Here is a 7,372-nt window from a genome sequence, read left to right as displayed (position 1 = left end):
TGGCCCCCTGTTATGCCATCTTGAGCTGAAGGCGACATCCCTAAGAGCTTTTATATATGATCTCATTTGATCTCATTTGATTGGAATCTTATGAAATGATTCTCTCTCCTCTCCCCCCCCCCCCACCTCTCTTTGCGCTGAGGATTGAACCCAGGAGAGCTTAACCCCTATGATACATCTCCAGCCCTTTTTATTTTTTATTTTGAGATAGGGCCTCACAAGTTGCTGAGGCTGGTCTCAAACTTACAATCCTCCTGTCTCAGTCTCTAACATCACTGGAATTACAGGTGTGCCTTACTACACCTGGCTCTTATCCTTTTTCTCATGAAAAAAAAAAAAAACAGAGTCTCCTTCTCTCTGGTTTAAATAATTTGTCCAAGGTTATACTACTAGCAAAATCGATTGAAATAAATGGGACAGATAAAGACTTGAGTGATAGGTGTACATATTTCCTGAAAATAAAATTAGGTATAAAATGTAAGTTTTTTTGTGATATGTGAATTTATTTATATAATGAATGACACAAGGATAAAAAAGTGATCAAAATGCATTTAAGTACGTATGTAATGATTTGCCTAAACTGACAATAGTTGCAGTACAACAAAATGAGCTTTATCTTAGAAAATCTGGGCTATGAGTTCAAATATTTGATGGGTGAGATGAGGAAATATTAAAGTCAGTGAAACTAGACAAAGGATAAAAATTAATGCACTTCTTTTAGATAAGAATCGGACCTGATGCCACATTTTTAAAATATCCTTCAAGCCAGCCACCCCCCCTGAAATAAATGCTTTTTAGTATTCATGGAAGAACTTAAGAGAAACAAACTAAAGTATGTTTTTTAACCCCACCACCACCACTCCCCATTTTCTTTTGAAATGGAACCAAATAATTCAGAGTGGTTTGGGAGGAGCCACTCAAAACAGATGATTCAATCTGTGTCACAAAGACAGTCCTAGAGCACAAATGCCTCAATTTGGCAAATGTTCTGCAGTGGGCTGGTGGGAACAATGAGAAATCCTAGTTCAAAGGTGCCTCCTTCTTTTAAAGTACCTATCATGGTGTCTGGCACATCAGACACCCTACAAAAATGTAAGTTCCCTTTCCTTCTCTCCAATCAGAATAGATCAGACCAAACACTGTCCCTGTCACAAAGGAAAAGCAACTCAAGGACACCCAGGCAAAGCTGGATAAGGGGGCTTAATTTGTTTTTATGTTGGAGATCCTTCATTGACACTAATTAATCTCTCCCTCAAACTTGGAGGGTTAGCAAACCTTTTAAAGTAGCAGCAATATAACACTCCCCAAATGGGATTTTAACTAATGTCTAATAATTACTCTTATCATAACAGCATCTCTTTCCCACATTCAGAAGAGAACCTCGCCTGTCTGCCAGAAGTGGTGTTATTAGAGGGAGGAGAGTGTTTTTCCTGTCCATTCATGCTCCAGCTGCCATTTAGCTGCATTCTGTTGGGGACAATGATCCTTGCTTTTCATGAAGTACAGATGGAATACAGAACTGCAGCATTCAGAGATTCTGCTGTCTGCCACAAAATTCAAGTCAGCCCTGTTTCTTTGAATATGAATAATATCTGTGATCTATGTGGAAACTTTGTTTTTAAAAAAACTGCTTTTTTGAGTCCACTGAAACCAAGGAAGAGAAACCAAGTATGGAAAGTCACTACAGCAAACCTGGTTTTTAGATAAGATACTCCATTTTTTGTTGAAATGCAAAGAGAATTTGTAGTCATACTTCGTGAGACAAAACTTAATTGCACAAAAACCTGATTGGAGAGCTCATGTTTCCCTTAGACAAGACAGAAAAAAAAAACTTCTGCTTAGATTCAGTCCTTCTGCAATCTACTGAAGTCAAAAAAGCTTGGGAAACGGTTAGGGCTGCAGCTCAGTGGTAGGGTGCTTGCCTAGAATATGTGAGTTTTATCCCAGGACCATAAAAAGAAGGAGAAGAAGAAAAGGAAGGAATTCTCTCTCTCTCTTTAAATATATATATATATATACACATATATATATTCCTTGAAACTTTTTAGAGAGAGAGAATTTTTTAATATTTATTTTTCAGTTTTCGGTGGACACAACATCTTTATTTTTATGTGGTGCTGAGGATCGAACCCAGAGCCCCACCTCATGCCAGGCGAGTGTGCTACGGCTTGAGCCACATCCCCAGCCCCTTGAAATTTTTTTTAAAGGAATGGTTATTTAAATCTAAATGTCGGGCTAGTGACTACTCTATTGGACAACATGTCTCTAAGAACAAATTGTATCTTGCATCCCCTAACATTGATTAAAAATTTGTAACTTTAAGTGCTAAGTTGGCTTCTTTGGGTTTGGGAGATAGCATACACTTCACTTAGAAATATTGCTTCAAGGGCTGGGGATATAGCTCAGTTGGTAGAGTGCTTGCCTATGCATGCACAAGGCCCTGGGTTCGATTCCCAAAAGTTAAAAAAAGAAAAGAAATATTGCTTCAATCTCTTTATCAAGTGACTCCTCAGAAGGCTGCCAGTTATCACATAAGACCCACAAAAAAGAAGGGGTGGCACCAAGTTGAGGCCATGGACCCATCTGCCCTCCCACTCTGGCTATATATTAATGGGAAGAATGGCAGATAGAAGAATGGCAGATGGGATGTAGGATAGAGGACCAGGCAAGCCCCAAATGAAGAGTTGCCACATAATCTCTTAGAGCTTGAGAGCAAGCCCATGATTTTCATAGCCAAGAACAACTTTGTGTTTAAATCAAATGCCTAGCATTCTACTGGACCTTGAGAGGAACTGAGTACTGACATCATGGGCTAGCTAACCAAGCTGCCCATCATGTGCTGGATATTATTTAATCCACTGTGTCATAAATTTGAGCAGGACAATTTATCTTTTTGGAAATGATACATTAGGGATGGGGCCTGAAGCATTCAAAAAGACACAAGTAAATGTCATAAACAGGTAACTCAGACTCCCCAAGCCATCTGTTCCTATCACACTGATGCTTCTTCTAAAATGCAAGTCTATGTATTGCATAAGGGGTTTTCTTCAATCAACTTGTTCAGATGAGGAAATAACTTCGGTTTGGGTCACAGAAGCATTGGCATAATTATATTGACACTGACTTTTTTAAATGGGCAATTATCATTACAACCCCATTCAGGTGCATCTCTAGCAGATAGTGGTACAAGGAAATCCTCCCAGTAGGCAGAGTTGCTAGCAACACACTTGCTCATTCAATTCTAATGAAATAAGATGTGAGGTGTATCTCTACAGAGACTTCCTATAAGTGGTGAATGACTTGGCTAGTTGTTGAGGAGAGTGGAAAAACACTGAAAGACTGAGGACATGAAATTCTTGGGAAGGGGGATGTAAACTAATCTGCACAAAGTGTGCGGATCTTTGTGCCTCTCCTTAGGGCTCACTGGAGAGTATTCCCTGAAGAAGAGGCTCTCAAAAGTTAAGAGAACAGAATACTGTGGGCATCAGTTTGCCCCATCCTGAGCAATCAGGCCTAATGAAATGAGCCAATTAATAGAATAGCCACATGGCAAGCATGAAGACACTAGATGGACCTAACACTGTGGACTTCCTTTCATCAAGACTGATATCACTACTAGTGAGTGTCCAGGTTTCCTGCAGGTTCAGAAAATTCTGAGTCATCAATTTAGCACCATCCCTTGAGGCAAACTTATTTAATAGTAGGTCAATTACAAGTACTTCCACCACAAAAAAGGGTAGTGATCTGATCTTGCTGGAATAGAAATCTACTTATGACGTTGTTTTACCTCCCTCAGCACCACTTATCCACCAGCTTATAATGTCTGGTGTATTCTATTTGGCACTTTCTTGGACCTAGATCTCTATTCATGCCAAAGCAAGTACCAAAATGGATACATAACTACAGAATCCACTGTTCTATGTGCACCTTCATCAAGAGAAGCTGCCTTGCAGAAAGCACTATCAAAGGCTTAGCTAAGGTACCATCTCAAATTGGCTGTTTGTCTCTAAGCTGTAGAAGAGGGCCTAACAACTAGTTGATATACAGTGATGCTTTATCCTGAACAGAAAGAATAGATGGATTTGAAATCATGGGGTCAATACAGAATTGGGTTCTCTCACCATCATTTTTAAAATTCACAGAATTTGTACTTTTCAACTTAGAGTAGAGGTTCACAGTGTAAGGATAACCAGCTCCAAAGTCCCTCACTATCCCAACTTTTATAAGATTAAAGAATCTGGTTCTGGGGTATAAAGTGGCAGAGTGAAATGGAGGAATGCTTTTTCTAGTAACACAGAAGGGTTCCTACTGAATTGAAACTATGCATTACCTGTTCACTTGGAGTTCCTTATACCAGAAACCAAGAAATAAAGAAAAAGTTTTCTTTCTCATCAGGGACAACTGATGAGAAAGAATCCAGAATTGTAAGAATTTTTTAAAAAATAATGTGTCGGAAACCCAGAAATTCACCAAGGTATCTCTTGGAATTGTTATGTGTTATGTCCAGCAAAGGATCAGTCGTAGCAACCAGAGTCTGATGAGCAAAGCAAATATAGATACATACCTTCAAAGGGGAGGAGCCACATCAATCCCCTAAAGATGAGGGGATTCCAGAATAGAGGGTGAAGAAAGGAGGTAAGAGACATCTCTTGTAGCCTTGGGATCAGTTGTAGCAATAGGAATTGTAGCTTGAGTCTTACTGAGAATTTAACCCAGGGGTGCTTAACCACTGAGACACATCCCAGTCCTATTTATTTATTTATTTACTTACTTACTTACTTATTTTGAGGCAGGCACATTCTAAGTTGCTTGGGGTCTTGCTAAATTGCTGAGCCTGGCTTTGAACTTTCAATCCTCCTGCCTCAGCTGGGATTACAAGCACCCACCCTCGCACTGGGCATTCTTGACTTACATCTTTTCAGAGATTATAGTTAGTCACTACCTTGAAGGGAACTCTGATTGATTAGGTCTCCCTTTTAAGAATAAAGTGACAGTGTGCTGTTTGCATGCACACACACACACACACACACACACACACACACACTAGACGTCATTTATAGTAAGTAATATGACAGCCAGAGCTCCTGAGTGGATAAGCACAGTGTAAGGGGTGGACTGTGTCATATTCCACTTATGCTTCTTTGGATTCTCTTGGCCTCACCTGTTTATGTCATTGTCACACTTGTTATGGTACCACAGCTCCTACATGGACAAACATTTCTTGGTTTCTGAATAATTTCACATAGGCAACCCTAACAGTATTTTATACGTGCCCACACTATACACATTTTTCCTCTTGCTCTAGTTAATGCTGAAGGATGAAATAACATGAAACCTGCTAGGCTCCACATATATACAACCCAGAAGTGTAAAGGGATTAATGGCCTAGGAACAACATTTGCAAGCAATGGATAAATGTTATTCCCTTCCTCCTCTGGAAGGTCTAACTTGAGTAGCAGTTATTTTTATGGTCTCTCAGAAGCAAGTGCCATGAGATCAGGTAACAGTCTCCGTTGATACCAAGGATAACCAGCTCCAAAGTCACCCACTTTCCCAACTTTTATCCTGCTGTCTAAGGTCAGGAAAATTTAAGTCAGGAGAAAAATGGACTTACTAACATCTCCTTGGGGGAAAAAATTAATCTTGGGGTATAAACGGAGGGTTATGTTTAAACATCTATGAAGACAAAGTTAATATTGAAAGAACGATCAAGGCTAGCCGTCGGTGAAAATGCCCATTTATTAAGGAACAGCTCTGCATATTTATAGAGCCAGGGGCGGTTTGACAGTTAAGACAGTTTAATGGTTGGCTGGGGTGTTTTCTGATTGGTGGGTAAGGATCATGTGAGCCATCAGGGCTAGTCTGATTGGTGGGTAAGGATCATGTGAGCCAGCAGGGCTAGTCTGATTGGTGGGTAAGGATCATGTGAGCCAGCAGGGCTAGTCTAATTGGTGGGTAAGGATCATGTGAGCCAGCAGGGCTAGTCTGATTGGTGGGTAAGGATCATGTAAGCCAGCAGGGCTCACCATTGGACTGCTCTTCTTGGGGGATGGGGAAGTTAGTCTTTGGAGGGGGGGGGGACTCCCAACAAATATGTATCTTTTTATCATTTTAAAAAGACAGCCTATGACTTTTGGTGATTGACTTCTAATTCTTCTGTCCTTTAAACCTTATCTAAGTCCTTCAGCTGAAGTCCTTCATCATTGGTACTACCAGATACTGAGAAGTACCCAGGAGAAGAGAGGGCCACAAATGAAAGGAAATTAACACAGACTAAGCCCTGTGCTCTGCACTACATCTACTCTGCATATTACCTGTTTTCACAGGAAGGTATCATGATCAGGAAGGAATGGGAGTTCAGATCAACACCATGCAGTTACAGAGCAACTGAGAATCATGAGATCCAAATTCATTTTTTTCACTAATGCAGTTTCTCAAAACTGAATTCTTTTACTGAGAACCAGAGTTGTGTTTAGATACCATTATTTTGTAAAATAAATAAGTAAGGAAGGGGGGAGGGTGATAGTATAGTTTTGTGAACTCATTTGACCCAAAGGAAAGGAAAGTTATTATCCTAGAAAAGAACACACACACACACACACACACACACACACACACACACAATCTTAGTAAAAGCAGAAGTTAAAGACAGTTACAAAAAGAGAAAAACAAGAGAGAACAGTGAAAGTCAGAGTGACCTTGGGCTGTTTTTCCAGACCAGCATGCATACGTATGAAAAACTTAGATATATTTCTAATTATTGGTCAATATGTCCAATGCATTGGGCATCACTAAAGGCAATGCCTGCCTGCCTAAGTTTTTCACCCAATGGGTTGTACAACAAGGTGTGAGGCAGAGCTAAACTCATAGAAAGGGCTTATGTCAGAAACAAGCAGGCGCTTTCCTGGATCACTTCATTGTCTTCTGCATTTACAGGAAAGAGTTTTTAGGGTGGTGGATATTCTATCAAACAGCAAAAGTGTTGCTGAGAGACTACGGCAATACTGAAATCAATTTTGAGCACAAGACAGTATTATTTTCCAAAGTTTAGACTGATCAGTAGTGACTGTTACATGTGTCTTTTAATCCTTTCAAGTTATGCCGCTAAAAATAGTACAAACATAAAATGTATAAAAGCTGTTGGTCTAAGATCAATGTACTTGATCAGACCTGCCACCTAACCTAAGTTGAGAAACAAATGGAAAACCTTTCTTCTAAATGCAATCATTGTTTTTTATTTATTTATTTATTTATTTATTTATTTATTTATTTATAGTACTGGGGATTGAACCCAGGGCCTTGTGCATGCAAAGCAAGCACTCTACCAACTGAACTACATCCCTAGCCCACTCATTATATTTTTTTAAAGGCC

Source organism: Urocitellus parryii, chromosome 11 (genome assembly GCF_045843805.1).
Source record: "Urocitellus parryii isolate mUroPar1 chromosome 11, mUroPar1.hap1, whole genome shotgun sequence".
NCBI lineage: Eukaryota > Metazoa > Chordata > Mammalia > Rodentia > Sciuridae > Urocitellus > Urocitellus parryii.
The sequence above is the reverse complement of the archived record's forward strand: the minus strand, read 5'-3'. Positions refer to the sequence as shown.